This window comes from Triticum urartu, chromosome 3A (assembly GCF_056163025.1).
Source record: "Triticum urartu cultivar PI428250 chromosome 3A, HENAU_Tu73, whole genome shotgun sequence".
NCBI lineage: Eukaryota > Viridiplantae > Streptophyta > Magnoliopsida > Poales > Poaceae > Triticum > Triticum urartu.
This window is the reverse complement of record NC_141875.1, coordinates 159,557,968-159,563,735: the sequence shown is the minus strand read 5'-3', so window position 1 is coordinate 159,563,735 and position 5,768 is coordinate 159,557,968.

Genomic DNA, 5,768 nt, shown 5'->3' with positions numbered 1-5,768 from the left:
ACTTCAGAACACAAAACTTAAAAAAAATCTTCGTGAGCTCCGTTAGTAAAAGAAAACAAACCACCACTTCAAGGTACTGTAATGAACTCATTCTTTATTTATATTGGTGTTAAACCTACTGTATTCCAACTTTTCTATGGTTCATAAACTCTATTACTAGCCATAGATTCATCAAAATAAGCAAACAACACATAAAAAACAGAATCTGTCAAAAACAGAACAGTCTGTAGTAATATGTAGGTTTCGAATACTTCTGGAACCCCAAAAATTCTAAAATAAATTGCTGGACGTGAGGAATTTATCTATTAATCATCTTCAAAAAGAATTAACTAAATAGAATTCTCCAGTAAAAAATGGCAGCAATTCTCGTGAGCACTAAAGTTTCTGTTTTTTACAGCAAGATCAAAAAGACTTTCCCCAAGTCTTCCCAAAGGTTCTACTCCCTCCGTTCCATATTAGTTGTCGCTTAAACGGATGTATCTAGCACTGAAATACGTCTAGGTACATCCATTTCAGAGACAAGTAATTCCGAACGGAGGGAGTACTTGGCACAAACACTAATTAAAAGGATAAAACCACATCTAAACAGAGGCTATATGAATTATTTATTGAATAACAGCAAGGAAAAATATTGGGTTTTCTCCCAACAAGCGCTATCGTTTAACGCCCCTAGCTAGGCATTGATAATTTTAATGATGCTCACATGAAAGAAAAGAATTCAAGCACAAAGAGAGCATCATAAAACACGTGACAAACACATCTAATTCTAACATACTTACTATGCATAGGCATCTTATAGGCAAACAAATTATCAAGGAAAGAAAAAACTAGCATATGCAAGGAAGCGGAAAGAAACAATAGCAATCTCAACATAACGAAAGGTAATTTAGTAACATGAAAATTTCTACCACCATATTTTCCTCTCTCATAATAATTACATGTGGGATCATAAGCAAATTCAACAAAATAGCTATCACATAAAATATTTTCAACACGATCCACATGCATGCAAAGTTGACACTCTTCCAAAATAGTGGGATTAACATTAACTAAAGTCATGACCTCTCCAAACCCACTTTTATCAAAAAAATTAATAAGATTGAATATTCTCCAAATATGTGGGATCTAAAGTTGACACTCTTCCAAACCCACTTTCAATAATATTGCAAACACTATTATAAATCGCATATTCATCATGGGGCTTAAATAAATTTTCAAGATCATAAGAAGAATCACCCCAATCATGATCATTGCAACAAATAGTAGTCATAGAAAAACTAGCATCCCCAAGCTTGAGGTTTTGAATATCATTAACACAATGGACATTAAGATAATTTATAATAACATTATTGCAATCATGTTTTTTATCGAAGGAACTATCAAGTATGGGTGCGATAGCAACGATCTCATGTTTGACATAAGGAACTATAGCAAATTCATCTTCATAAATATTGGCATCATGGCCACAAGAATAGCAAGCATCATGTTCATCAAGGGATATTTCAATCAAATCATCGGAATCATAATTATCTATAGATTCATGCATATCATTATTTTCTTCTGAAGCAACTGTCATTCTTTCAATAAATTCTTTGACATGGACATTATGAGCATAGTTTTCATAGCAATATTTAAGTATGTCAATTTTCAGATTCGTAGAGAGTAATATCATGCTTTTCAATCAAAGAAGCAACTTCATAAGCACCCGTAAAAGCAACACATTCTTCAATTTGTTCGATATCGTAGTAACTATAAACACCCTTTGCACAAGAAGATAAGATTTCATTATCATTAAACTCACATAGGTAGGGGAGATGTTTTTTAGGGTTCTTAGAGCAACAAGTAATATCACAAATTTCACAAAGATTCCAAGCATAACATAGCAATCTGTTTATTTGATCCCATAAGAGTCTCCCTTTTTCAGACAAACGGTGACGCACAAAATGAGCATGCCCATCTAAAGATTTCCCATCAACTAGGCTAGTTGGGGTTTCAGCACGAGCGCATAAGGATCGAAGATGATCCAAGTAGAACACTTTAAGTGGATCCATATCAATAGATTTTTAGCAAGCAAAGATGCAAGCAAATAGAAGGCACATGGAAACACAAAGAATACATACAAGAAGAAGGCGAACGTAAAAAGGGCGAATAAAACGGCAAAGGTGGAGTGGGGGAGAGGAAAACGGGAGGCAAATGGCAAATAATGTAATGCGAAGGGTAAGAGTTGTGATGGGTACTTGGTATGTCTTGACTTGGCGTAGATCTCCCCGACAACGGCGCCAGAAATCCTTCTTGCTACCTCTTGAGCACTGCGTTGGTTTTCCCTTGAAGAGGAAAGGGTGATGCAGCAAAGCAGCGTAAGTATTTCCCTCAGTTTTTGAGAACCAAGGTATCAATCCAGTAGGAGACCACGCGCGAGTCACCTTGTACCTACACAAACAAATAAGAACCTTGCAACCAACGCGATAAAGGGGTTGTCAATCCCTTCACGGCCACTTGCGAGAGTGAGATCTGATAGAGATAATAATAATAAGATAAATATTTTTGGTATTTTTATGATATAGATTGAAAGTAAAGATTGCAAAATAAGATAGATTGCAAAATTGTATGATGGAAAATAGACCCGGGGGCCATAGGTTTCACTAGTGGCTTCTCTCAAGATATCATAAGTATTACGGTGGGTGAACAAATTACTGTCGAGTAATTGATAGAAAAGTGAATAATTATGAGAATATATAGGTATGATCATGTATATAGGCATCACGTCCGTGACAAGTAGACTGACTCCTGCCTGCATCTACTACTATTACTTCACACATCGACCGCTATCCAGCATGCATCTAGATTATTAAGTTCATAAGAATAGAGTAACGCTTTAAGCAAGATGACATGATGTAGAGGGATAAACTCATGCAATATGATATAAACCCCGTCTTTTTATCCTCGATGGCAACAATACAATACGTGTCGTTTCCCTTTCTGTCACTGGGATCGAGCACCGCAAGATTGAATCCAAAGCTAAGCACTTCTCCCATTGCAAGAAAGATCAATCTAGTAGGCCAAACCAAACTGATAATTCGAAGAGACTTGCAAAGATAACCAATCATACATAAAAGAATTCAGAGAAGATTCAAATATTGTTCATAGATAATCTTGATCATAAAACCACAATTCATCGGATCTCGACAAACACACCACAAAAAGAGTTACGTCGAATAGATCTCCAAGAGAATCGAGGAGAACTTTGTATTGAGATCCAAAGAGAGAGAAGAAGCCATCTAGCTAATAACTATGGACCCAAAGGTCTGAGGTAAACTACTCACACATCATTGGAGGGGCCATGGAGTTGATGTAGAGGCCCTCTGTGATTAATGCCCCCTCTGGCGGAGCTCCGGAAAAGGCCCCAAGATGGGATCTCTTGGGTATAGAAGGTTGCGGCAGTGGAAATAGGGTTTCGTGGTGCTCCTGGATGTTTTCAGGGTACGTAGGTATATATAGGAGGAAGAAGTAGGTCGGTGGAGCCACGAGGGGCCCATGAGGGGGGAGATCGCGCCCAGGGGGGTAGGCGCGCCCCCTGCCTTGTGGCCACCTTGTTCGTTTCTTGACGTCCACTCCAAGTCCTCTAGATCACGTTTGTTCCAAAAATCATGCTCCCGAAGGTTTCATTCCGTTTGGACTCCGTTTGATATTCCTTTTCTGTGAAACACTGAAATAGGAAAAAACAACAATTTGGGCTGGGTCTCCGGTTAATAGGTTAGTCCCAAAAATAATATAAAAGTGTAAAATAAAGCCCATTATCATCCAAAACAGATAATATAATAGCATGGAAAAATAAAAAATTATAGATACGTTGGAGACGTATCAATGAACAACTTGCTAGGGTTAGAGAGAATGAAATTATTGAAACCGATAATATTGATGAAAGTGATGATGAAGATTCCCCCCCCCTATATATGAATTGCCTATTGTGCGTGAGGGTTATGTTATGGATGAAGAAACTGCTAGAGACTTTTTAGCTTGCAATGATAGATATGATCTTAAGAAATTGTTAGCTAAGCTGAAAGAAAAATCCTTGAATGCTAGAATGAAACATGACCCTGCTTTTGCTACTTCACCTATGTGTATCTCTGATAAGGATTATGGTTTCTCTATCGATCCTGAGTTAATTACTTTGGTTGAATCTGATCCTTTCCATGGTTATGAAACTAAAACTGTTTTGGCACATCTTACTAAATTAAATGATATAGCCACCCTTTTTACTCATGATGAGAAAACTCGCTATTACTTTATCCTTAAGTTATGTCTGTTCTCATTAAAGGGTGATGCTAAAACATGGTTTAATTCTCTTGATCCTGGTTGTGTGCGTAGTCCCTAGGATATGATTTATTACTTCTCTACTAAATATTTCCCTGCTCATAAGAAACAAGCTGCCTTAAGGGAAATATATAATTTTGTGCAAGTTGAAGAAGAGAGTCTCCCACAAGCTTGGGGGAGGCTTCTCCGATTACTTAATGCTTTGCCTGATCATCCTCTCAAGAAAAATGAAATACTTGATATCTTTTATAATGGACTAACCGATGCTTCCAGAGACCACCTGGATAGTTGTGCTGGTTGTGTTTTCAGGGAAAGAACTGTTGAACAAGCTGAATTGCTATTGAATAATATGTTGAGTAATGAAAATGATTGGACACTTCCTGAACCAACTCCTAAGCCAACTCCAAAGAAAAGGGGTATTCTATTTCTCAGTCCTGAAGATATGCAAGAGGCAAAGAAATCTATGAAACAAAAGGTATTAAAGCTGAAGATGTTAATAATTTACCACCTATTGAAGAAATCATGGTCTTGATAACCCGACACAGGTAGTAAAGGTAAATTCTCTCTATAGATTTGATGAAGGTGATATTCCTCATAATAAGTCTGCTAGCCAATGCTTGGATGAATTTGATAATTTTATTGTGAAGCAACAAAACTTCAATGCTTATGTTGGTAGACAATTGCAACGTAATGCTTATATGATTGAACACTTGAGTGATTACATGTCTAGAGTTAAAGGTGAACTTAAACTTATTAGTAAACATGCTTCTATGGTTACCACTCAAGTAGAACAAGTACTTAAAGCTCAGAATGATTTGCTCAATGAATTATAAGAAAAATGAAAATGTTGTTAGAGTTGTGACTAGAGGGGGTAAAATGACTCGGGAACCTTTGTATCCTGAAGACCACCCTAAGAGAATTGAGTAAGATTCTCAAAGAACTAATGTTGATGCACCTAGTTCTTCTAAGAGGAAGAAAAAGAAAAATGATAGGACTTTGCATGCTTCTAGTGAACCTATTGTTGACACACCTGAGAATCCTAATGATATCTCTATTTATGATGTTGAAACACAATCTGGTAATGAACATGAACCTAGTGATAATGTTAATGATGATGTTCATGTCGATGCTCAACCTAGCAATGGCAATGATGTAGAGATTGAACCTGCTGTTGATCTTGATAACCAACAATCAAAGAATCAACGTTATGATAAGAGAGACTTCGTTGCGACGAAGCACGGTAAAGAAAGAGAATCATGGGTTCAGAAACCGATGCCTTTTCCTACTAAACCATCCAAGAAAAAGGATGATGAGGATTTTGAGCGCTTTGCTGAAATGATTAGACCTATCTTTTTGTGTATGTGTTTGACTAATATGCTTAAAATGAATCCTTATGCTAAGTACATGAAAGATATTGTTACAAAAAAGAAAGATACCGGAAGCTGAAATTTCCA